The sequence below is a fragment of the Pholcus phalangioides genome, unplaced genomic scaffold (genome assembly GCF_987345545.1).
Source record: "Pholcus phalangioides strain wild (caught in Gottingen) unplaced genomic scaffold, Ppha-v1.0 ptg000003l_1, whole genome shotgun sequence".
NCBI classification, from domain to species: Eukaryota; Metazoa; Arthropoda; class Arachnida; order Araneae; family Pholcidae; genus Pholcus; species Pholcus phalangioides.
The window spans coordinates 29,219,785-29,247,679 of NW_028301596.1; the positions used below are offsets into that span (position 1 = coordinate 29,219,785).

The 27,895-nt window shown below is 40.1% G+C and overlaps 1 protein-coding gene across 2 annotated transcripts in view; it reads left to right on the plus strand.

Annotated features, from left to right (window-relative positions):
- The window catches only part of LOC149088368 (ecdysone receptor-like), a 198,580-nt gene that overhangs the window by 63,645 nt on the left and 107,040 nt on the right, over window positions 1–27,895 (plus strand). Inside the window, exon 1 of one of the 2 annotated variants that reach the window (XM_089247442.1) lies at window positions 23,966–24,408. The exons of the other annotated variant lie outside the window; for it this stretch is intronic. The gene's annotated coding sequence lies outside the window, so the exon portion shown is untranslated. Of the gene's footprint in view, window positions 1–23,965; window positions 24,409–27,895 lie in introns of those variants that run through there. 2 annotated transcript variants of the gene reach the window in all.

The window sequence follows — 27,895 nt, forward strand, 5'->3', positions numbered from 1 at the left end:
CTGGGCGTGCTCGGTTCTATACTGTACTATACTAAGTACTGCAATAACTACTTCAAAATTCTTCTTTTCTAATATTTGATAAATTGTTTATTTAAGTGATTAATAATTTATTAGCAAAATGGTGTTATCGCAGTGAATATTTCCAACGAAACCACCATCACAAGCTAAGAAATATCAATGTTTCAACAAATTTGGATATAGCGAATCTTGGGTTATAGTGAACTTTTTATTGGGTCCGCAGACGGTTCACTATAATGGGATTCCACTGTATAAGGCCATCCCTTTTATGTTTGACTAATAACAATATTCGATGAATACTAAAAGATAAGTTCAAGATCAAAAACATATGCTAGAAGCAAAATATTTCAACACGGGGTTCAATATTCAAAGACAAGATGGATTTAGTGTTAACCGGGGTGCACCACTAGGAGGCCCACCAACCTACAACCCATCGCTACGTCTCAGCCACGGCTGTAACAAACAAAAAAAACTCGTCCGTGTTACACAGGTCAAATCGACTCATCGGGGCCAAAACATGCTTTTTACATAAATTAATTATAATAATCCCCACAAAATCCTCGTGCGATGCCCCTGGGTCCGGGTGAAACACAAAATTAATAAAAGACAAGAAAAGTGCCAAGGATTTTTTTAACTGAACTGTTGAAAAGTTGCCACACGATGCGCGATTCCCAGGAGCTTTTTCTCGGTTCGTCATGATTCGATCGCTGGTGTTGATTGTATTTTGCGTCGCGGGGGATGGATCGCCTCCAAAATCCGCATCTTCCCAAGGAATCAGAAAGTGTATTTTTGTCTAAAGAAGAAGGAAAAGGCGGTTTTTTAGAGGTTATTCCGCAACACGTGGTGGTGAATATCGTATTGTCTGTCGTCTTGTTAAATTTAAACGTCGTCGGTTCGAACGGAAAATGTCTTTTGCTTTTCCTTTTTCGTTGGAAAACATCCAACGACGCGTTTTCGAACAGAAATCGCCACAAACCACCACTGTTTTCTTATCTATGGTGGTTACTAACCTTTTCCCTCTGCCGATTTTTGGCGCTTCCTATTGTCACTTTTTTACTACTCTCACACATAAACGGATACGGGCTCCTCGAACGGGGGGGGTGGGGTTATTAATCATCGGCATTATGCACAGTGAACTGGATGGAGGGTGAAAGTGCCCTTCCGCCTATGCCAATAATTTTAACTGAACGGGGGGGGGGCAAAACGCCCTCACTCTCTATCCGCCTATGCTCCCGCATTCATATAAACGTTGTGCCTAACTGATCGCGGTAAGTACCCCGACGAGCCGGTCTCATTCTCTCCGCAAAGAGCAGGCATATCTACAACATTGTAGCCTACCAGAAGATGGTAAATGCTTGAATTTTCATGTATGTGAATACATGAAAACTCAATCATTTACCATCTTCTGTTCAAAATATGGAAGGCGGATGACACGAATCAAGCTCAACATAAGTAAGTTGAGCGCCACTCTGACATACATACCTATACGTTAGAAATTCCGCGGAGGAATGTGTAGATGCATGTACGGTTAACTAGTATTAGTGTCTTTATATGACGGGAATGAACTAAAACTGTTATCTGGTTGGGGAACGCAGGGGGGGGGGGGGTTAACTCCCGTTTTCCCCTGTCTTTGGATATTGGCCGCGACGTATTCAACCCAGTTTCTGGCAAAAAGATCAGATAGTAACTCTTCAACGGACTAAAATGAGAACCATAACTTAACGTTTTCCAGGGTTTTCGCAATTCCAGGATTCAAAAGAGCTCATTCCCGAGGTTCTGTTGCGGTAAACGGAATGCAATTTCATAAATAAGTTAAATATTTATCACATTAGCATAAAAAATACACTATACATTTTCTAATAATTACATCGTTAATTAATTTAGTCGATGCTCGTTATAACGACCCCCTTTCGTGCCGCGGAAAATGGATGTTATGTTAGGAGGTCGTTATACCGAATGTTTTTTCGAAACCGTAAAGTTTAGCTTCTCCGCTTTTTCTAACTACTATAAATGGGAATTTCCCTTCTCGTGATCGACTGCGCGAAAAGTGGAAACCTCAACTCCTCTGCTTACATAATTGAATCACGATCTTTAATTAAGGTAAACAGGGTATAATATATGTACTCTTTGGAGTATTCAATGATTCGGCTGTTCTGGCTTTCGACATCAATTTCTAGTCAACTTCTGCCAAAACTTTTGATTTCAGATCCCTCGCATTAGCCGGCATTCCGCCAAACCTTTTCGAATCCTCATCCAAGTCAGATATTTCCGTGAGAGCAGTTACTGCGGAATTGCTGTTTTGGTAAAACAATTTGACCAAGAAAGCGTGATCTCGTAAATTATCGTCATTGTGAGCAGCAAACACATTGAGAAACAAGATCTCCTCTAATGTTTCTAGGTTCTGTAACAGCTGCTGCGTGACATCACATAAATTTACATGTTTACTACAGGTATTCAAAGTGAAACGACCTCTGGTGGCGACATGTGCAACTAATCCCCCCCCCCGAAACAAATTCCCATTACTTCATGAAGTCCCACAAAATTTCACACTTTTCTGATGACTGGTTTCGCCTGTAGGCTACTTTAAAATAGTGTCTTTTAATTAGGGACGCCCTATATTTACTCTCATTAGAATGTTTTTATTTAGAAAATTCTCTCTCGATACCCTAAATCATCAACGGGGGCCAACACTTCGGGAACCGTTGTATTAAGGTAATAGAAGCGAAGAAAGAAAACTCTTTTGAGATAGTCGTATCGTAGGGGCGACAAAATATTAATCGCCTCAGGCGGCAGAATTTAGGACCAACCCACCAATATTTGCTATGAAATACACACTTTGCAGATTTGCTCTGAGCATTTGCTGTAGAAAAGCTTCAATTGAAATAGATTTTTCCCTTTTATTTGCCAATTTTCTCGGTAGCATTTGGCTGTCCCGTACTCACGATCCTAATTTGTCTAAATAAATTATGGTCAATCGCCATACAATTGATATATTGGGTAGTGAAGAATATTTCCACCCTGCAACCGAAGTTACCACCGACGTAAATGCTGAGTATCTCGAGTGGAGGGGGGGGGGGTGGCGTTAAGGTGTAAGTTGGCGATAGCATCTTAAGGCGCTTTTTTATCATAGATATCCAAGGTATGTTTCTACATCCCCGTACCAGGATCAGATATTTTCAGAATCTTACATCATTATTTTTGAGCACATCAATGACTTACTGGAATGAAAACCGACTACTTATGAAAATGACTTACTGGATGTAAGATAGACTTGGGAAAGAAATCTTGGTTCCTCTTGCAATCCGGGCAAGCGTACTAATCAATACTCCCCAGAGACACAGCTGTTCCTTTTCTATACACACAGTAGAGTCATGAGCTGAGTAGAGACATATCATATTGTGGGAGGCTTCTACATGCGCTGCCTTTAGTCATCGCATCCCGCTACTGTGCACATGGGAAAGGGATAATTGTGTCGCTCGCTAATATTAGTTGCTGCGCTTCCCCGGATGCGAGAGGACAAGGGTTCGATCCGCGGCTTAGACAACAAACTTTTCTTTCCAAAGTTCATCTCAGCCTTGATATCCAGGAAGTCCCTTTCTTTGACGTTCTGCGATGCTAAGTTGACAGGAAAAAATAACCTCTCTTTTTATTACTTTGGTCTAAATTCTGCTCTCAGTCACGTGGGCAACTATGAACCTGGGGCCAGTGTCGTTCTAACGTATGGGCCAGCTTGGACGCGCTACAGAGGTCTCAAGTGCATAGCCCCCCCCCCCTCTTTAGAATGAGATTTAGTACTATGATAAACGAGTGTAAGTATGTAAATTGGTTGGCGCGTACAGAGTCTCCAGAACCCATGTTTGCCCGATGCTTTTAAGATGATCCTACCTCGGACCACGTTAAGACTGCCGGGCGGACAAAAGATGGTATAGGGTGGCCATATGTACCGGTTTTTCGATGGTTTTCGCCCTGTCCCGAAAAGCTTTCGAGACGCCTGTTTGTTCCCGGTTTTTGCTTGCGCAATGAAATAGAATTATTTTCAATATGTTTCCAATTTAAACTTCTAGATATTATGCTAGGAATTTATTATTTCATTGTCATATTTTTGCACTATTAATATTTTATGTAACCAAAGGACGCCGAACTAATTTTGAACCACTGTAGCCCCGTTCACAGGTGCAATATTCAGGTGAAAAAGCCGCTGAACTACCGCTCTGCTATCATACTTATAAGTCATCATGTCATTTAGGTCATTGCATTTTTCTACAATGCTGAACAACTCTACTCTTCAGTGATTCTCAGACAGACAAAAAAAAACTTTAGGAAGGACTAAAACATAGCAGTCAAATCAGTATTACCACGTGACACGACAAAGAAAATATTGTAATTTTGGTGGAATATACAACGAGGTGGTCTAATAATGTGTACGCGAGGTTGAAAAATGAATTAAATTCTTGGAGTTGAGTGTCCTGCTCACATACTTCATCATAACCGCAAACACTATCGATGTTCTGAGTGTTGACGTCGAAAGTACAGTAAAAACCCTCTTAACGAACACCCCTCTTTTACGACGAAATAAAAATTTCCCATTGTATAACAAAAGTATGCATTCCAAACTCCTTATTAACGGCCACCCCCTCTTTTACGAACGAATTTGTTTGTGCCGCCGATGTCCACAAAAGAAAGGTTTTACTGTATTAAAGAAACCAGACATGGCCCCACCTTCGCTCCGATATGGGTCGCCCGTTATCTCGGAAGATTGAGATTGTCTCTTCTAGGAAAAAAAGCGTTTTCAGTGTCAGTCTAATCGTCTAATGATTTCGATCGGTTTTACGTTGTGCATTTGAGTGCAAAGCACTGCTGTGAAGGTTCCCATTAAAAATATTCGGAGTCCTTGGAACGAATTAACCAATTTTGCATTGATTCCTATGAGGAAAAAACTATTTCGGTTTCTGCACAATTCGGTTTACGAACGGACTTCCGGAACGAATTATATACAAATACAACGCCACAACAGACAAAATGCCCAACGAGGTGGCTGATAAAAAGATGCCCATAAAAATATGGATGTCATATATTTCAAAAATACAGCAACCCAATTAAAAATGCAATTAACACAAATTATAAACAATATATACACATGATAAAATATTATACAACGCCCATAAAGAATACCTATGGTTGTCTTACTCTAAGAATGGATAGCTTCTCGATCTACCCCAACATGTTTATCGTATTTCTTTTTAAACGTGTCAATTGTGTTACAATTTACTACCTCCGGGGGTAAGCTATTCCATTTATTAACAACCCTATTAGAGAAAAATTCCCTGCGACACCATAACCTTGCATTGTCCCTCACCAATCGATACTGGTGTCCCCTTGTAAAAGCAGTCGATTGACGGTGTACTATAAAAGTTCATGGTCCATCCCATTGAAAATTTTGAACACTTCGATCATATCTCCTCGACACCTGCGTTCATCTAATGTAAACATATTCAAAAAAATGAAGTCTTTCTTCATAACTCAAGCCCTGTGTGCCAATAAGGATACGCGTAGCTCTTCTCTGCACCCCTTCAACCAAGTCTATGTCCCTCTGTAGGTATGGTCTCCAAAACCTTACAGCATACTCCAGTCCAGGACGAACTAAGCCTCGAAAAAGCGGAAGAATGACTTTAGGAGAACGCGAAGAGACCTTTTTGAAAATGAGACCAAGCATTCTATTCGCTTTTTTGACCACCGCTGAACAATGTTCAGAAAACCTAAGCCGCTCGTCGATGAGAATTCCGAAATCGGTGACCCTAGTTGCATTCGGGATAGTGACACCATTCAACTCGTAAGAGAACCGTGAGTTGTTCGAACCAAAATGAGCGACCATGCACTTATCAACGCTAAACGTCATGCTCCATTTATTTGCCCATGCTGCAATCCTGTTTAAGTTGGTCTGGAGCAACTCCCTATCGCTTTCATTCCCGATTACCCCCCATTAGCTTCACATCATCTGCGAATTTGCTAGTAATTCCATCGATACCCTGATCGAGTTTGTCGATAAAAAGTGAAAAAAGTATGGGGCCAAGGACATTTCCCAGAGGAACTCCACTTGTGACGTCTGTCCAACCAGGGAATTCCCCGTTCACCATAACTCGTTGCGACCTATCTCTTAACCACGATTCTATCCAATTCAGCAAATTTCCCCCAATTCCAATCTCGTGTAAACGCTTCAAGAGTTTGCCATGTTGGACCCGATCGAATGCCTTCTGGAAATCATGGTAAACAACGTCGACATTTTTGCTCTTACTCAAAGCCTTAGTCACGTGATCATAGAAACAAAGGAGGTTAGTTACACATGACTTCCCCTTCCTGAACCCATGCTGATTATCCGACAATACATTATTCTCGTCTATCCACTTCACAAACTGCCTTTTGATGATATTTTCCAAAATTTTCGAGAGGGAGCTCGTCAAACTCACTGGACGATAATTTGACACCACTCTCTACTACCCTTCTTAAATATCGGAACAACGTTAGCCAGTTTCCAATCTCTCGGGACGATACCCCCAGCAACACTACTCTTGTATATCTGTGCGACTGGCCCCAACAATTCATTAGCACATTCCCTGAGAACCCTGGGATAGATATCATCTGGTCCTGGTGCTTTGCTTGCACATGCATTTCTTAGAAGATTTAGGACCTCCACGTCTTCTACTTGAATATCGTTGAGGGTTTTATTACCCCTCATTACTTATATGTAGTACGTTCGTAAAGCGAGGGTCGATCGTAGAAGCGTAGACGTTATAATACGAGACTAAGGATACTTAAGATCCGTAATTCGTGTAATTTGGCCCCCTAGTGTAATTTTTGAGTATATAATGTAATGCATCTCACCCTTCATGGCATACGCCCTGGAACGTCTGGCAACCATGGCTCTCATCCTGATGTTTTACTCGTTTTTTCGCCTCTGTGTAGAAGTAGTGCGATAAAAAAAGTCTCGCCCAACAGACCTACAACGGTACAATAATTCAATCATTGCACTTCACTCAGAAACTATTTTTTGATGGTAAATGGCAACAACTACACATATCAAGCATTTCACAGTAACGGACTTCACAGGTTCACAACACGCACATTCCAACATGCACCAATTCGTTAGAAGTTCCTCAGAGGAATTTGGACGAGGTGCATGTATGGTTTAGTAGTAGTGTGATAATATTTTCGTAATGCACTGTTGGTTTGCAATTTTACACTGTAATGACCACGAAATGAGAGTTTTGGAAATGTCCCGGTGATTATTAATGTATATGCGGTTTTTAAACAACGATTTCTGGGATTTGTCCCGATTTCGCAGGCAGCTAATCTTGTCACTCAATATAAAACCAAACCCTTCTATGTGGGCCAAGAGGCTTTGGCGCAGGATGAGGGAGCCTCTAAAAGAATTGAAAAGTTTCTAATTCTATATAGCAAAGAAACATTTCGTATATCTAACGTATATGTCTGAGGTATATATTATACATAATTTTAATCCTGTTCGTGCCCCCCCCCTTTTTTAACTTGTTTCAAAAGCGGGGGGGGGGGGGAGGCCAATATAAAATCAAATAACTTTTTCCGCTGCAGAAATGTGTTTATTCTCGAAGCCGTGCTTCTGAGAACGATCGAGATGGTTGTAGGCGGAGCCCATTGGGTGCTCGTCCCCCATCTTACGTGGGAAAAGAAGCGAAATTTCACTTGTTCAGACCTTGAGAAGAACCGGTTTCAAACTTATTTTCCTCGCATTCCCTCAGAAACCGATTTGGACTGGCCCTACCGACATCACGTCATCATCGTACCAAAAGGATTGTGAGGGAATTCGCCGCTTTATACGAGTTTCCATAAAGAAGAAAAGGAAGCGATAGTAGACGTCGTACATATTAGTAAAGAAAAGAGCAAATTTCACTTGGAAAACAAAGGGAAACGGAGTTTTCCCTTCGTTTCGTGGCTAAAACAACGCGCTGGGGCCTCTTGACCCACTCACTGTTCAAGAAATACGTGAGCACAATTCACAAAGCGTCTGACGTTAGCTGTTGTTTTTATCAATTGCCCTGAACTGTTGTTCTCTCGAACGTGTGTACGTAGAGAAGAAAGAGAGGAAGAAAAAGAGCGAAATCTCTACATAACGTAACGGTACAGGTGCTTTAGCAAGGCATTACGATTCTCAGATATCGCACGTCTCTTTCGTTGGGTTAGAATCCCGTTGACGTAATGTAGCAGTTCGTACATGCTCTCCCACTAAGATGGATAGGACTGCCAGGGCCTCCTGTTCTCCATAAGTTCAGGCCCTGGGCAAATATGGAAACATGGTATTCTTTAAGGCAGAGGCGTACGCAGGGAAAGGGGGAGCATGTGCTCTGTGCATAAAATACAAAAGGCAGCCAATTTTGGGGTGCTGAAAATTTATGTTTCAAGGGCACGTGCCTCGTTTATCCATGCGAGAAACGGGCCCTAAATGATGCTCCAGCCTGCCCGGGACGATTTTCTTCATTTTTTGTTTGCACTATAAACTGACTAAAGAGGGGCCTGTGAAAAGTCTGTCCGGGAAGCCTGCCGAATATCCCAGCCTAGGCCACCCCGTTGCAGGATTTATAATGTAGCTGCGTAGTGTAGTGTAGTGAAGTTTAGTCGTTTAAAAAGAAGTATGATAAACATTTTGGGGTAAATCGAGAAGCTATTCATACTTAGGATAAGACAACCATAATTATTCTTTATGGGCATTGTATAATATTTTATCATGTGTATATATTGTTTATAATGTTTCTAATTACATTTTTAATTGGGTTGCTTTATTTTTGAAATATGACATCCATATTTGTTATGGGCATCTTTTTCTCAGCCACCTCGTTGGGCATTATGCCTGTTGCGGTGTTGTATTTGTATAGTTCATAATATCCGATTAAGCGGGATATTCGGTAATGAGAACAATTCAACTGCTGTTTCACACAGTTAGTGTAGTTTGTGAAATGTCTTATACGGGTAGGGTACTATCGACCGTCCAGCACATGTGATTCCTTGTGAAAAACCGATATGAAAAAGTGTCTTCCGTTTGAGTTTCGGATGAATATTTAATGAGTTAAAACGTTTCGAATTTTTGTGACGTCATTTTTGTAAATGTCAGTTATTCTCCAAACAACTAACGGAAGTAAACTTTTTCCCAACAGAGGGTTGCAGGCTTTTTGAAAATGAACTGAAGTATTCAATCTAGTTAAAAGCCAAATTCGATCGTCGTCTTTACCGATTGGCGCTTTTTGATCTTCGTGAAGTGTTACGTAATAATTTCGCTCCTTATATTGGCAAATTTATCACCAGATTTATGATGTGTTAGCCTACTTGAAAAATTTGTTCTCCTGCACTATCAAGTCAAATGTTTTGAGGGAAGGTGCATAGTGCACGATCGTATTTTTACTCTGTCGTTAATCAGATTACATGTTGATCGGTGAAACAGGATGTAAAAAATGACGAAGGTGACCGGCGTAAACAGTAAAATCATAACAACGATACAATCAGAAATTTTGAGTCAAACCAATCATTTTATGAATTGGCATATTCAATGTAATTAGTGGTTTCGGATTTTTTCTATTGATGATCGCATCGAGTCACATTTTCATTCCGATTTCTGCATGTGTTGCAACGAATATTTTTCATTTCCTTTTGACTGCAATTGATTTTTATCAAACTGAGAAATGTTAATAAATTTACTTTATCTTTTCACAAGAAACATTTTGACAGCTTAGAAATTTATTTGAGCCTGCATGATTTGAGCAGAACTTGGTTATTTTTTCAGATGAAGTTTCATTCGGGGGCATATTTAAGGGGAAGTTGCCCCAGTGACGGACTTCGGGATCTAGGTCTCATCGTTCTAGGTACTACTAATTTTACCGCCCCTAGTTTTGAACACTGTTTCGTGCTCATAACATGAATGAGATGTCGTAACAGGTTTTAAACTGTATTTCTTGGAATTTATCGTGACAGTTTGAAACTGATTTCATTCACCAAGCTTATTGTGTTAATCAAGTTGTTAATTGTGTTGCAGAATTACTATCGAAAGCCGTGGCGCAACCATGACCCCCAATCCAGACTTTTCACGGGCCTTTTTATAGTGAATTTATAGTAAGATTTTCCCTGCTTTTTTTTTTTTGCCTAATTATGGCACCGTTGATTAATGCTTTTTTGGGCTTTTTCAGCGCGATACTATCGAAATACAGCTTGGTCGACTCTGTCGAAATAAGATTTTCTCTTTCATTTTCTAATTAAACACCGTTCTTTCGCTCTTTGTCAGTTTCAGTCTTGGTTTTTATTGCATCCAAAACTATTAATTTATATTTCACAAACTCTCAAATCCTTTCTTTTTCCTTTCGTTCTTCTAATGTCTTGACATCACGTGAAGCCGTGGCGTTCAGTGCAAATTTTTTAGATTTTTATTACCACTGGAAATGTTAGCGCCCTCTATAGGCTAACTACAGGACAAAAATTAAATGATATAATTTCAAGTACTGAAGACGCTTAGACACTCCGGGTACCAATTCTCAACTAAGAACATATTTGTAAAAATTTCCAAAGGTTTCATCTGATAAATTATTACATATACCTAGTGGTTAACATGTATTTACAGTTGTCGTCTGAATCCATATGCATATATTATATTCCGGGGGGGGGGGGGGTCAACAACTTTTCAGACTCGGTAGGCCGAATTGAAACACTTCCCACGAAGCTCGTGGACCACCAGCTCATGTGTGAAAGAGGCCAATGGAGCCCCGAGTTCGGGCATGGATGTTTACTAACGCTAACAAATTCCCTGGACGGATCATACTGGTCCCTTGGGAATGCGTGTGGATCACGTTAATAAATAAATAAAAAAAAAAACATTGACGAAAATAACTGAAGACTTATTCATTCTGAAATTATTATAAATATGGGATGTTGCACTTCAGGGAACACGCTGTATTTATATGATTTACATAGATTTGAATAGTATAAAGATGCCATTTATTGTTTGCCAACTTACTTTTTTATCATTGAAGAATGCGCAGCAATAAGTCTCCTCCAAAGATTGTATTTCCCTTCAAAATTCGAGGGCCAAAAATCTCGTTCTTACTTGGCTTGTCGGAGTACGTGTCTACCTTTGAGCCATTCTGCTAGTAATTACAGAAACTTCACGAACGGCTCTAAGACGTAACAAGTAAGAATCGAATGTTTAGGAGTTGCGCTTAGAATCATCAATGGCCAAACGAACTCAAAATATATAACGCGTTTGTGTGAAAAATATTAGAAACTCTTGTTGCTTGAGAGGAACCCTGCAAAATAAGGGGCTAACATTGTCTGTGTGCGATAAATTGTGGTTTCAGAGGATTTTATCCGTTTAAGCGGGACTGAGATATTTGTTTATAAATTGTCATTGTTTCGGAGAGTAAATCGCGCATTTATATAATAATTATCGTGGAATAGCTTGAGTGCGTTCACAAGCATAAATTCCACCACCGAGTCTGGAAAAATCCAAATGTTTGTGGTGGAATAAATAGTGATAGCAGAGAATGTGTGTTAAAATCTCCGTTTGGACTCTGTCTCTCTTTCCCTTCTTTTTGCAAAATGGAAGATAAAAACCGCAGCAACTAAAAGTCACTTTATTCTATTTATCTCTTTTCATTCAAGGTTGCGATAATTAAAAGCAGAAAGAAACACTGTAACACATTACGTGCAATAACCTCTACGGAATCATCTTTTTTTTAATCTATTTTTTTAATGGAGCTTATATTTGGGTTACTGATATGATTGCTATTGGTTGCGATGACGCGAAGATTCTTTTGGGGGACGAGATTAGCAAAAAGAAATAAGCCTTGAACTTTCGATGTTTTTCCATTTGACTATACATTTTATGTCTCGGTTTTTAAATTTAGAGCTACTAAACTTTCTGACTTTGAATAAAAGAATTGAGAAGAGGATAGTGTTGTTGTTTTTTTTCCTCTTAATCAGATGTAAACATCAGTATGGTAATATCCGTGTTTGTATGATTGATGAAAAGCCGCACTCGTGAGTTTATGACCGGGCTTTTCCCTCATAAAAACGAAATCAACCGTGCCATGGGCTTTCATGGGTTGAGAGCCACTGGTCTAGAGGGTGTGTGAGTATGGGAGTGACCGAAAGAGTGGCCTAGAGAGCAAGGAATCGGGACAGTGAGCAACAAAAGGAGGTACATTGAGAGAGTGTTCAAGCATGGGAGTGACCTGGAAAACGGGGGTGGGGGGGACATATAAGTAAGCGACTGAGAAAGTGATGTATAAAGTAGCCTAATCACATGAGAGGGAAAAAAAGACAAAGGCGCATTGAGAGGGAAAGGGGGGGGGGATACACATGTTTCTGGAGTGAATGGTCAGGAAAATTAGACCAGAAATAAAAAAGGTCGGCTAAGTAGTTTTAACAGCCCACAGGCGGCAAAACCATAAATCCGCCTCTGCCGTTGTAGGCCTGTTGCTCTCTGTTGCGAGACTTTTCAACGTAGAGATAGGCTCGCATTCGCGTCTCAAACTTGAAAACCGGAAAAAAAATATTTTCCTAGAGGTTAATGCTTGGTAAGAAAAGGGTAGTGAAGACCTCGTGTATCAAAATCCTCAGTGTGGATTCAAGTAGATTCATCGAGTTTCAGCAAAGCGGAGTTGCCTGTCCGAAAAATGTTCACCATTTCGATTTTTAACCGATGAGTTAATTCTTCATTCGTCTATCGTCATTTGTCAATTACATGCACGGTATATCACACGTTTATCACCATCAAGTACAGTCCGCCCCACTTGAACGTATATCATCGGTTCCAGCACATCCGTTTAAGCGGAGTATTCAATTATGCGGAGAGCAATTCAGTTGCTGTTTATAACCGTAGTATAGTTTGTAGATTGAAAACTGATGAAGGATCAATATTTAAGCCTCAAGAATATGAATCAGACCTCACGATGAAATTAAAATCGTATTTCATCACAGCGATCAAAAAATACCTGAGAGATTTTTACTTTTCATTGTGAAAGTTAAAGCACCCTCTATGGACTCAACAGAGAACAAAAGTAAAATAATTAAATATACATGTACGTACTGAAGAGAACTTGGATACACTTCAAGTTCCGTACCCACGCTCAAGTCTAGATTTTTCTATTATTCTAATTGACAACTTATTTGTCATTAATTTCAAATGCTTTACCCAATAAAATATTATAGACAAAATCTTCTGGAATCAAAATTTCCCCCATAGAGACAATGATGAAGTTCCCCGCTTAATCGAATATTACCATTCACACGAAAGCTGTTAAAATGCTCATCAACCACTACGTCTATGAGTATTTTAACAGCTTTCGTGTGAATGGTAATATTCGATTAAGCGGGGAACTTCAACATTGTCTCTATGGGAGAGAAAAAATTTTGATTCCGAAAGATTTTATCTATTTAAGTGGAGGCCGATTGTATTTATGTTTGATTGTTTTTTCGCACTTTCACGTCTCAAAGTGATAAAACCTAGAATCTAGGATTTGCTGATAATCGGGCTGGATGTTGAAGCTGCGCGGTGCTGTGCTGGTCGCTGTTTTATCCGAATGTCAACAGTCTAAAATGGAAGTGGAATGCCACGTTCTTATTCCGGAGTGTATGATATAATGTCCAAATCTCGAATAATTAGGCCATCGGCCAATAGGACAACGTGCTTTGCATTCGCGATCGACTGAAAGCAATAAAGCAGCAATAACATCCCATGTACGAGCACTAAACGGGGGAATGAGAGAGATGTGTGCGCGAGTGTAATTCCACGACTCGGGAACGGACCGAAGTTGAGTATTTCATGATTTACAAGGCCAAAGGCTTATTTTGTGGCATGTGCGTGCGATGTCCAATGTTAGGACAAAGGATGGAGAACCGTTTCTTTTGATCGTCGTGTTTTTTCCCTTGTGAATTTTTGCTCTTTCGATTCGGCGTCGAGATCCCTCTTTCAACCAGGGACTGACAAATGTGCCGAATGTGGTTGTCGAGGTGTGTCTTCTCACCTTTGATGGATCTCGGCAAGTTTTATGCGAACCAATACAAAAAAATCGAAGTCACAGCCTTTTCTTGTCAGGTCCAATCCCTATCACACACAATTTTGTGGGGTCGCCCATTGAATCATTGCCGGAAATGGAATTTCTCACGTAAGGGAGTAGGGAGATATCAAATCCCACAAAACGATTGATAATTGATTGAATAATGATCCCTCTTCTCATCAGTGGTGCAAGAGTAATTTTTCGTTAGGGTCGCGGGCTCAAATATCTAAACATTTTTTAAAAAACGGCTACTTCATTACCTCTAACGTAGTTATTCCTATCGTTACACAGCCGTTGTCGGACGCTCGGTGGAACCTTGCCATGGTGCCCCTCTCTTCTGGAGAACCGCACATGCTCTTCGTAATCATTTTTATTGCTTGTATGTATTGTGCGTTAATTTTATATATATAAATGTGTCCTGTGTGGACAGACCTGGTTAAAAACAAGGGATTAACTCGCATCGGCACCTCGAAGTTGTAAAACCACTACCGCTGCCTACGGGGTGACACTGTGCGGATTGCCACCACAGACTGTCACCATACCGTCAATTAGAATCGTCTAGAGAGTTGTTTCCATCCCAAATATTTCTGAAATGCCGATCACTGAGTTGCAAGCGGTTTCCGGGCTTTTGGCATGGCCTAATGCATTTTCTTGACGTTTTGCCCGCATCTGTGGCGATTCCTCTCTGGCTTTCGTCGGGGGCACATCTCGGCTCTCGGTGCCGTTGAAGTAACGGGACCCAAGTGGGATAGACCTTCATCGTCTCTTCCTTTCGATTTATGTTATTGTGCTTGAATATTTCAACCGCTTCTCTGCGAAGGCGAGCATAATAATGCGTGCACCTTAGACACGATATCACCGTCGGTATTTGCAAATTTAATTTTGTGACCGGTCACCTATTCTGCAGTGGCTGAACCAGGGGCGTAGCCAGAAATTTCGTTCGGGGGGGGGGGACCACTTTCATTTCGGGGGGGGGGGAATCAAAGTGACAGAACAATGGATTTGGCCATCTTTTTCCCTTTTGTGGGTCATTTTCTCACATTTCGGGGGGGGGGGACCAGACCCCCAAGTCTCCCCCCCCCCCCCGCTACGCCCTTGGGCTGAACTTTGCCTTTTACTATGTCTCCGGTGTTCTTTTATGCTTGTAGCAGTTTTTATCGGTTAGAAATTCTTCGGAATATGGACTGGATCGCCGTTTCGGTTAGTATTTTTGTTGTTCCTATTTATATCTTTCCACGTGAGCAATGGAACCCGATATACACCTGCCAGGCAAAGCGGATGTCTCGGATCTTTTGGAGAGCGTAGCGATTGTTTGTGCTAAGTTTCTAGTGGGTTTGAATATGGGCTTGATGTTGAACTTTTTTTTTCTAAAAGTCTCCCGATTCCATTGGTGACCTTCCGGATGTATGGTAAATAGGCTTTGGCTCGGGGTTCCTGACTTTCTTCGTTAATATTATTGTTTTTCATGCGAGGTCGTATGGCTCTTTGAATTTCTTAACCGTTTAGCTTTGGAGGCCTTCTGTGTCTAGATGCTGCAGCTTACAGATGTCGTTAGCGCGGTTCACCAGCGTCTTTAGCACGCCTCTCTTCTGCTCGGATGGTGATTGGAGCTTTTGTGTAGGTACCGATCTGTATGAGTAGGTTTCTTAAAAACGCTTTGCTTGAAGTGATTGACGTCAGTTCTGTTGACCAGGGCAGACCCGTCATTTGGAACGGGGGTTTTTGATAATACACTAAAAATGGTATATATATATATATATATATATATGCATGCATTGAGTACATATGCTTTGCCCTCCCCCCCCCCCCTTCCGGGAAAAAGTTGAAATGACGGCCCTGGACCAGGGTATCCAAAATCTCTAGCTGTGCATCTTTCTCCGTCTCCATTGTGAATTTTATGGCTGGGTGAATATTGTTGCGATGTCTCAGGAATCTCTATAGTTCAAGAATGTCACCGTGCTGCCATAACACAAAGATGCATCTACGTAACGAACCAATTCCATGGTTCTTAGAGGGCTAGAGTCACAAGACTTCAGCTTCAAGTCTTTCCATGAATAAATTCGCCACCACTGGACTGAGGGGGCTGGCCATTGCTACACCGTCAAGTTCCTCATACAAGCTGAAGTAGGGTGACGTCAGGCAGAGAGAGTGACGAAACAGGTTTCGCTAAATCCTCTTGAAACATGTCGTTAATTTTTTTGAGATAAAAAGTCTTTGAGAAATACTTCCGTGAAGAGCCAAACAATTGTCAGGAAGAAAATGCCCATAGACCCCATGGTCCGGAAACCACTTGCAACTCATCGAACACCGTCCATGAAAGCCTCAGAAAATGGTCGATTGCTCTTCCCCCCAAATTTCACTTGATGAGAAGATACGGGCACATAGTCAATTCCTATGTAAGAAAACACACACTACTGTTTTTCTTAATTGAACGGCACAAGATCGAACAAAGCAGCGAATGAATGACAATCATTCTCGTTCATATTGTTTCGAAAATTATGTAAATAGTCGTTATTTACAAGATTCATTGAAAGACTGGTTATTTGGAGAGGACATTTCTATATACATAGTCCTTATTTAACTCTTATTATGTCATTTTTCGCCTGTAAAAAATAGCCATTAACTCATTTCTCTGTAAATCTCGCAAAATTGACGACAAACGATTGGCGAATTTACCGACAGCTCCGATTAATTTGGCGATGTCATGACGCCAAGGAAAAGGAGTGGATCTCGCGAGAATATGAGAGAACTTTCCAGAAATTTTGCCTACATTACAGCTCCGCAAAAACGGGACAATGAGCATGTTCAGTTTGCTGAGATTTGATCATTTTTGTCGCACCACGATCATTTTCTGCACATGAGGGACTAATTTACTGTCGATTCAAAACGGCAGTTTTTTTATACTCACCGATAGTAACTAACCCTAACCCCTCGATGTGTGACTCCCTGCGGTAGCAATCTTTTTCTGTGGTCATGTCGCCGTTTCTGTTGTACCATTGTTGTGTTTTTACAATACAGAATCTCTTGTATGTGAGAGAAGCCGCTCTCTGTTTAGCGTGTTTCGTCAAATCTCTGCTTGCAAATGCGTGTGAATAGCTGTTCTGAGAGATAAATCTGTTGTCCTTCGAATTGCTTCGTGCTTTGCCATCTAGAATGCTTGTGAGAGGCATTATCCGGAACAATATGTATTTGAATGACCCCGTTATATTAAAAATGGGGGAAGAAATGGGATCAGGTTTGTTTTGTGCGACGGGAACATGGCGAGGACGCTTCAAAATTACACGCATTCGGTGTGAGCGCACTTGTTCCGTTAATGGGGAAAACTTACGAAACGAAGGTGGCGGTGACACTGACATCGCGGCCTCTTTTGCTTTTTATGGAAGTTTATTGATTACCCGCATAAAAGTTAGCTGAAGAAGAAACGATACACATACTAGCAGAAATATCCACCGCTAAGTATCAAAAGCTTTTAATAAACCAAAAAAAAGCATATTTTCAGATTGCTTGGCAAACCATGGTGTCAAAGTGCCTATTCTAAAAGTCATTGCTGAAGCCAAGAAACCATTGTTGCCGTTTTATTCTCTTTTTTTCCTTCGTAATGTCAGACATTTTTCCAATTGTCGAAAAATTCGAGTGTTATTTGATGTGTGTGTAAACCAATCTGTATTCCGGGTTTTATCGAACAAGTTAACTAACTTCTATTAGGTGAAACCGGGACATCTTGCCCCACTTTTCTTCAAATACAGATAATTCTTCCCAAATGTTGCGCGTATTTACGATCAAATTATATTTATTTAATATGTATGTTACTGCCAAAGCCCGAAATTGGCCAATTCATGGCAGGGCGGCCAGTTCGCGAAGTGGCCGCTGATTCCTGTCTAAAGTCCGATAGCAAAAGACATAATTCGGGATCATCGTCAAGTTGGCGTACTTTTTCGTGATAATTATATCCTTGTTAGTTATAGCAACACATCAAACCGCAGTCCCGATGCAGTGATCATATTTTCCCCTCCAAAATTTGGCAGAAAAAAACGATATGTGTTTATATAATTAGTTTTATAGTTTTTCTCTCTCGTTATATACGTTGTATAGTATATACATGGAGCTAATCCAATACAGCTGCTAAATATAGACATGTATGACACGTTGGCAATTAAAAAATGAATTTGTGTGGCTCCTATCAGGCTGTCTTACATTAGTACATCGAGCTTTTGCCTCGGGTCTCTGGCCAATTCGTGAAGTAGCCGGCCCCGTCGCCTATTGGCGACGCTGCACTTAGGTTGATCATTTCTGTCGCGCGCACCATGGTCACTTTCTGCACACGAGGACTAATTAGACCGGGACCTACAATTTATTGCCGATTCCGAACGGCAGGCTTGTTTTTTTTATACTCATCGAGAGGCTGGTGCGCTAACCTCTCGATGGGGGAACTCCCTGCGGTAGCAATTATTTCTGTTATACCCCGGTGTCAGGTAAGTTTTCTGGCAAGGACGAACCGGGTATCGAACTCGCGACACCTCTGAACATCCTTTGGTACTTTAGGCGAATATCTTATCGACCTGGGATACCGCGCGCGCCGTACTTTGGGCTTTAGCAGTAATATATATTTTTTTACAGACAAGACCTTAAATATTCTTTTTTTTTAACTTTATGACAGGTAAATTATCACTTTAAGACAGGCATCTTCAAACCGTTACTCTCGAGCACCACAGTGCTCCCTGAAGCACCTAGAGTGTTCGATTTCGTGCTCACGAGCGCTTGATAAATTTTCTAATAAAACATCTCGTACAAATTAAAATTACATTCAAGGACTGAAATCATTCTGATTTTATGCATCAAACTTGCAGTAAGGGTGCTTTTCTTCTGATGATGGGTACAGGCAGTGCTCGCGACTAGAAAAAGGTTGAAAGAGACCTCTGCTTTAAGACAACAATAATCTTTTTTCCATTGGCAGCATAATTATATTTCATCATAATTGTTAGTTTTAATTGCGGTATTTTTTTTTTTTTTTTCATTGCTCATATTGGGTTGCTGTACTTTTGATATACATTTTTATGGGCCAGCCATATCTTTTTCAGCCACCTTGTTGGGTATGTACTGTGGCTTTTGTATTTGTATTTTTCAGATAAAATGCTATTAACAGTTCCACGGAGCTTTATTAGTTAAAATTACGAATTGCCTTAATATTAACTACGATTCCCTATTCACCACCTTTTTTTATCTCAAATAATTCATAAAAATATTAACTTTTGAACACTTCATTATAAAATCAAACTGGCGATTATTATTCATTTTTTATAGTTATCCCAATAGAACGTCGAGTATTTTTCTATAGCTCAGTGCCCTGAAGCCAGGCCCGTAACTAGGGTGGGGGCAATCAGGGCACTGCCCCAAGCCAAATAGAGGTTCTGCAAAAATGTATAATTATATTGCATAATACACACACACAGTCGATCCCGCTTATAACGTTCCCACTTGGAGCTTTTTCCACCTAATACGACTGATTTCCGTGGTCCCAACTCTACTAATTCTCAGTAAGATTTCCCGTTTAAAACGTTTTCCAGTTACAAAGTTTTTTTAATGACGGTTTTTTTGAAAACGTTATAAGCGGGATCCAATGTATTAACCCTTTCGGGGAGAGCAGGTCCCCAAAAAGGCACGCTATGGCCCTGCGTGAACCTCAGTGAAGTTTAATTCAATCCTCCGATTTTCCCCATCGGTTGGTGCAATTAAAGGTAGAACATGATATCACCATTTGTGTACGGACAAAATGCATACCAATACTGATAAAATAATACGAATACAATTGAAAAAATGAAATATCGAAGTTCCCAGCACTTTAAATGCCGAAGTAGGTATGTCGAATTCAATGTTTGGCCTACTTTGCCCCTTCACGCCAACTTTTGTATTACTCCGCGTCGGGTCGCGCACTTCCCCCTGTTATTCTACAGCTCAGTGTATAATTCTCAACAAATGTGTGCGATCTGAGAAACTTATTATGAAGGTGATTATATATTACTATTTTCCATAGCACTTCTCAGATCAATTTGGAGATTTTGGTCTGCATATGTTTGCAAAATCTGTGGTAAAAACTTGACAGCTATGTCGAGATCTTGAGCTAGCCACACAATCCCATAGCCAGATTTGTCAAATAACGTGTGAATTCCAGTTAAATTTCGATTCAACGATCGATTTGCTGTATTGCTGTGAATATGATTACTTACGCGAAGTCTGGAGTATATGTATCCGGAATTTCAAAAACTTTATAAAAATGATACTGCATTCTTTCTCAAACTAATTCTGAAACTTGCAACTGCGGATAATACGCAGGAAAATTACAGTGTTAATTATTATACTATTTCCTTTAATTCTCGCAAAAACCTTAGTTGATTTGTTGAAGTAGCTGAGCAATTTAGTTCCTTAGCTTAGTTTAGTAAGCTAAGGAAACGAATAACTTGATTAGCCATACTATGTACCGTCGCCGTTTTTAATATGACTGAAATGTAATAGATAAACTCCTATAGGGGAAAAAAGAAAATTACTTTTCACATCTGCTGTTTAAACACAGATGGTACTTGTTTTATTTATTTATTTTTTTCCGCACCGTTCGAAAATATTGATAATTTGGTGTTTTCCCCTCTTTCACCCCCCCCCCCCCCCGATTTTCCAAACCAGTCTCAGAAAATATCCCTGAAGCTTACTTAGCATGGCCATATTAATCGCGGGTACCTTGCTATTACTTGGAATATTCAGCATCATGTTGTCATAGGTATATATATAAAGACAGGTTTGTGCCATTTTGCTCTTCAGAATGGGATGACAGGTTTCCATGGTAATTGGAAACCTGTTTCTCAATTACAGTCTGCCCCACCTAATCGGGTAACGGATAAACGGATTCCCGCTTATTTGGATATAAATTGGGTATAAATTCCGGAACCAAAATTTCTCCCGTAGAGACAATGTTAACCTTCCCCGCTTAATCGAATGTTACGATTCACACGACAAGTGTTAATACACATCAACCAATATAATAATTTTTATCATTTACAATTAATGGGAAAATATATTGTCTAGAGTTAGGACCAGGAAAAGACCTAGATTTGCGATTTGAACTGGCCTCGAAGTATTTAAATTGTCTTCAGTAAGTACATTTATTATATTTTTGTTATCTGTTGAGCCCAAAGACGGCGTTAACTTTCGCTATCTAAAGTAAAAATCACTGGTATTGTGCGAGATCGTTGTGATTCAATATAATTTTCATTTAATTTTGAGGTTCTCTTTATTCCAGAAGTTTTACTAAATGGATCCTGCACCAGTTTTCATCTACACTACGGTTTTAAACAGCAATTGAGGTGTTCCCTACATAATCGGATATTATGTGATGGAATCGTTGATATTCGTTTAAGCGGAATCAACTCTATTACAATCCGGGCCTTTCTAACAGTCTGGTTCCCCACCATGATTGTGAAATGTTATGTGTATTTATACCCATATATAAGGAGTGACTTGTTTGGTCTCGACTGGGTTTGAGGAGTGATTACAAGATAAACAACCGAGAAAACGTCACTCGAAAGTTATTCTTCGGATCGATTTTGTCTGGAGAAGGTTTACTTTTTTTATGTCTCGAATCAACGAGAAATAAAAATTCGGGTAGAAAAAAGCAAATCTGAATAAAAACGGGAGCCAAATCGGCTAAACGTCGTGGCAGGGAAAAAAAAATCTCGCAACCGTCTTTTCGGGGTTGACATTTTGAAAGTTGGCATTTTTCCTTTTGGCGCATCGACCTGCGACGAAAATTGCGAAATGCTTTCTCTGGATGCTCGCCAAAGGTAAAATAGAAGTATAGAAGAGGATTTATTTAACATTCGCCGAGGAACTTTTATTTTCGTCTCGAAATTATTTTGTCAGAATACGTTTTCCTTTTTTCCCGTTGCCTTTATTTTTGTCTTTTTCTCACAGGGAAATGATTTCTCCTGTGACAACCGTCCTATTTGATGAGCTCGCGTGTTCGGTGCATAAACAGATTCGACAAGTCTGCGTGCCATCCGAGGATTGGATGGATGTCTTTCTCTATAAAATTGGCTGCACACCAAGTTTAGAGCCTGGTAAATCTCTTTCCCGAGGATCGAAAAAGTTTTCTCTCATTGAAAATAGTCTGTGAAAATGTGGTTTTATACATTACAATATTTTTTTCCGGAGTAAATATGTCCAAAGTGAACATCAAAATTTATCCAAAAGTAAAAAGATGTCCAATATGCAGGTCGTGGATCATTGCAGGATATTTCCCTATTGCGATCAAAACCCCTGTGTGAGGTGTTCAGTTTATCAGGTTTTGCTGTATCTTTATAATGCACTGGATCTCTACTATTCGCAGTACACTGACTTCCAAAAGATGAGCATCCGACGGCTTATATAATATAACGACACAACTTTAATCTTGCTTCTCTGGATTGGATATTAGTGGAATACAAACACGTGGTACTCGGGCGTGCAGTCTGTGGAGTACATGCAGATATTGTCTTACCAAGTGATACTAAAACCATGGATGTAACAGTTGTGGAGGTCGCTCATCGATTCCGCTTGACTACTATATACTTATTATGGAAACAAGTCAGACAGTTGTTCGGAGACCCGTGGCGGTCGACCAAGAGTTACTATCCCCTCTGATGGGTATATTGCAATAGTAGCCAAGAGGAATCGACTAGTGAGCTGCACAACTGTTAAATCCATAGTTGTAGCATCATATGGTAAGACAATATCTGCCAGTATTGTGTGCTGAAGGAACTATACGTCCGAGTACCACGTGTTTGTGTTCCACTAACCAATCCAGAAAAATTCATTGTCAAAATTCCACTGTCCAATCCAGAAAGGCGATATTAAAGCGGTATCGTAATAAGCCGTCACGTGCTGAATAGAAGTTTTTTTTTTTTTTTTAACATGGGGTTGAGTAACCGCAATATACTATATCCAAACAACGAAAAACGTGAAAATGCATGCATGTTCGTCGTTATTCATGTTTTCTCAACATGTTTATCAACAATACTCAGTCTTCCAACTTTTGGACGCATGTTTGTTTTCTATAAATCAAAGCAATTCAAATTTTCGTGAACACTTCAAGCCGAACCTACGCGGGCCTTCTCGGGGCACTGGGGCAGACTTTTTCCTGGAGGGGGCTTCGCCGGAAGGGTTATTATTATGCAAAATAAGTGTACATTCAAGTGGGGCTCCCATTCGGCTCGGGGGCCGTGGGGCAGTGCACCGGTTGCCCCAGCTTAGTTACGGGCCTGACTTCGAGGTGTTGAAGTGCGACTTTAATTGGTATCCAAGTGAAAAAAAAAAAAAGTGTTTTTGACTTGAATTCCGAAGTACAGCAGCAGGTGTCGGTTCCAGAAAACAGGTTTTTTACCTTGAAATTGAAAGATATCCTTTTGCATTGATAACAAGAAGGAAGTCGGTATGCAGGGGTGGCCATTACTTTCGTTCTCATCCCCATTCCTGTAATTACTCTACTTTTTGCCTTCTTATTCATGAATTCTCTTCTTCGTTTTAAACCTGCTAAAATAATTTGACGCTATACAATTATCGTTTTTTTTTTCTCGATGGTGTAAATCAGAGGGCATTGTGCGTGTATTATGTGAGTCACAATTCGATAGGTTTGGGAGGGAGGGGTGCCTCTGTGACTGACGGTGAAGTTTTTTTCATAAGCGATGTGCCGCGTTATTGCAGATTTCCGTCAAAATGCGTGTACTCACACGTTTCGTATTAGCGCGAATCGTCGTCCTTCACGCGACCGCACGATGGCGCTGCAATCTTTCTTTCTTTTTAAATGGTGTTGAGCACACACACACACACCTTCTCTCCCTTCCTCCCTCTTTCATGCTTTTTAGAAGGAAGAAGCGACTTGCGTTTGCCGGAGGGGTGTGTGTTGAAGAGAGGAGAGAGAGAGCATGGAATCGACATGATGATGGCCCGACTGGCCTGCTGCTCCGCTGCCGCTATCGTATGTAGGTTAACGACTACAGCAAAGGGCGAAAAAGAACTCGAGCCTCGCTTTTCATCTTATATTACCTTACCGTTCGATTTTGTACGGGTTTTATCTTATTTTACGCGCTCTTCTTCCAATGTGCAACATTTGGATTTTCCTAATATAAGTGAAGAAAAAAATTATTAATCGAGAGGATTACACAGTTTTCTTCAGAATGAGGATTCACGCCCTGTTCTAGTGCGGTGGAGTTATTAGTGGTTGTGTTTATATGCTGTTGTTTATTGCTTATTTGTTGTTTATATGCTGAGTGCTCGACGGATCCCCTTATCCGGCAAAGTAAGTACACATTCTATTTGTATGTTTATAAACACACTGGCTTTCGAAAACAAGCGCCACTCAAAATCATGCTGTGATTGTGCACATGCTCCAAGTACTATAACTTAAATCGTTTGTTCCCGGGTAGGGCATTGAACACATTTAGCCTCGACATGATGATATTCTCATCTATGGAAATTCCATCTTTCGATCAAGTGATCAAGCTCACAAATGTTAGTATCAAACACCGTTGTAAGGCAAGGCTTACAGAATAGGAACGTGTCCTCGAAAAGGGTATCTGAAAGATTTTTGGTGATTTGAAATCTGGAGATTTCATTGACCCCGCAGCAGTAAGAATGTTTCATGTGGAAAAAGTCCCCATCAGAGTGAAACCTACAGTAACAGTATATATCTATCTACTTCTGTGAAATAGTCTCATGAAGAATTGAAAGACTCGTGTAGATATTATGATATCCCAGAGCCAATGTATAACAGTGGTTCCCCTACCTTTATATGCTTGAGGAGGGGAGCGTTCGTCCAAATTTTTCTTTTTTTTGGGGGGGGGGGTCGCTAATGTTCAAATTACTCAACAAAGACAGTTGGTCGATAACTATAGCAGTGTGACTTGTTAGTCTTGTGGGGGGTTTCGACCGGGGCTCCTTGGGTAGCCTTCAGAACTGTTCGTGAGCTTGAATGAGAAAACAGCTACTCATTATTTTCGTAGCATGTACTCAATGTTTTTCATAACGTGAAATGCATGAGATGCAGAAGCCCTGGTGTTACAAGTCACCAAGACTACTAACACGAGGTTGGAGACCCCAGGCCTTTACTACAACCTGAAAAGGGTTATTAAGCGAACGACTGATTGCATGTTTCCTATTCTCCTTTATAGACTATTATGGGTTGATTTATTGTTTCGGCGTAGGCGAGTGTTTATCACCCGTTTTTTCACTCGTGGACCGTCTTTGGACAGTATTTTCTTCAGTCGAAGTTTTTCAAGAAGCTTATAACGGTGCATACTTTGGTCAATTACAAATACTTCCCAAGGACTTCCTGTTTTCGTTAGCGAGAGAGGTTTTACATTCATGGTTTTTCTATAATTTTCTTCATACTTATGCTTTGCTCTGAAATATATCCCGCTGACCCCCCTTTTCCAGAGCGAAGCACGACTTATCCTTATGGATTATTGTGCCATTTTCGTCATCATCAAATTTAGACAGAAGACCGAGGTATAACTGCAAAATAAAGCTGTTCCATAGAAATAGTTTAGACACACATATGTGTCTAATACATCACAGCTTCGAGAATCTTCCTAATGTATACGTTGATTCACGTCTCTCACCGAACATGTACGGGCTTTGTATCACCCAAATGATGAAACATGACGTCAAAGATGTATATTTACTAGGATTTAATGTAAGAAATTATACGAAACATCGAGCATCGTTCACTTCGCAAACATCACGCGGCAAAAAAACAAAAATCTCCGTTGCCACCCATTGCCGGCAAAGCTCAAACCTCCAAAAATATTAGTAGTTGTTCTTACACATAAATCATGAAAATTGTCTTCCAGAATTGCACATAGGAAACCTCAATTAAGCACGTTATTATGTTACTCGCATATCGCCATCTTGATTTGACGAATGAAATTTACAGAAACGTATAAATAATTGCGTCCAAACAACGTCCAATAATTGCGAATTCACGTTTCTTTTGGGGCGACCAACCACTTGGATGTTTTGGGTCACGTGAAAAAAAGGTACTGAAGTATATTGTTTTGGGCTGTAAGCTTTAAACTATAGCCGATCGTTTTGAAGCCAGACTTACCTCTCCTTACTCTGAAGGCACTTGAAATATACGCGAAACTTTTTGAGTGGAGCTCGTGATGATTTCTTCTTTCGCTTAGTTCTTTTCTACCTACTTTCTAAAGCAGATTCCTGGGAGAAGTTTCACAGCCCACAATGAAAGAGAGCATGCGTCCTGATGGAAAATATCCAGACCAGAAACTATTGGTTGTATTAAGAGTTTGTTCCTCTATGGAAGTGGCATTTTAAAGAGGTTTCACATTTTTCTTTGCATCTTAGATTCTTTCAAGTGAGTTTTCACTTCTGGATCGCATTTTTGGATTTATGTTATGGATATGATCGTACACTCAGGTACTCGAATATTTTGTTCCTTCTGATTGTTTTGAATGCCAGAGAGAATGCGGTTATCTCAGTCTCGCCTCTCGGTAATATCAAAGTCGTTCTGTCAGTTTTTTTGCGATAATTTGTTTTTCTTATCGTGCCCTTAAAACCAAAACATTGATTGTTCTTTCTTGCATTTTTTCTTCTCGTTGGTAATATGATTCAATATTCGTGAATTTTATGTCGAGTATACCTTGGTCACCTCCCGTGAACCGAGTTTCTGTCTGGCACCCACAGTGCCGAAACTTGGGATTCACCCTTTGTCTTCCTTTGACCACTCGCTCAACATGACGAGCGAGGAAAGGGAGGGTGGGGGCAAAAAACGCATGATTACCACGAGGTTCTGGAATTTATTTTTCCCGCCAACAACACGTTTTGTTTGATTTTTTTTCTATGAATGAGAGTAATCTCGGTGCGAAGTGGTCTTGAGCCTTAGGCGGAATCCAAGGCCTGCATTTTTCACAGTCTATAATTAATCTGCCCCGCTTAATCAGGTAACGGATACCCCGCTTATACGAATGAAATTCTCCGAAACCGAAATTTCTTCCACAGAGACAATGTTAAAGTTCTGCGCTTCAAGTGATAATTTCAAAAAGTTATATGTATCCGCTTAATAGTATATTGCGATTCACACGACGACCGTGAATAAATATTGACCACTATGATAATATAATTATGTACATAATATTTTTATCAAATGTAAATTATGGCGAATATGTTACCGGCTATAAGACATAAAAATTCCAGATTTTGGGGTGGGGACCTCTGATTAATCAAGCTTTTTTTTTTTTTTTAAATAAAATTGATTATTTCAAGTTATTTTTGTCCATTTTTGAACGCCTAGAAGCCGCAAACTTTATCGATAAAAGTAAAAAATCTGCACAAATGCCATGGCTTTATGCAATGTCTTGAAATTAGTAAAATGAACGAGAAAATATAAATGATTTGTGTTTGTGCAACAGATCAAAAGTTTTGGATGCAATAAAATGAAAACTCGGTGAAACACCAAAGAGTACGGAATTTCTTAAGCTCAGCAGTTGTCGAGCATTAATCCTACGATGCATGATTTTGAGCTGATAATTTTTTCCATAATTAATTAAGCTGGGAAAAAAATCGATTTCGAATTGTACTCCTTATACAGGGTCTTAAAGAGCATGTAAAATAGATATATATTGAAATATTACTTCCAAATACACAACTACCGTCTTTTGAGATTCAAACTGCAGAAAGAAAGAAAAATTTGGGTTGCAAACTTCAATGTAAAAAAAAGAAATGCAAATAAATTATTTCGATCCTACAGTGAGCGATTATTATTATTTTTT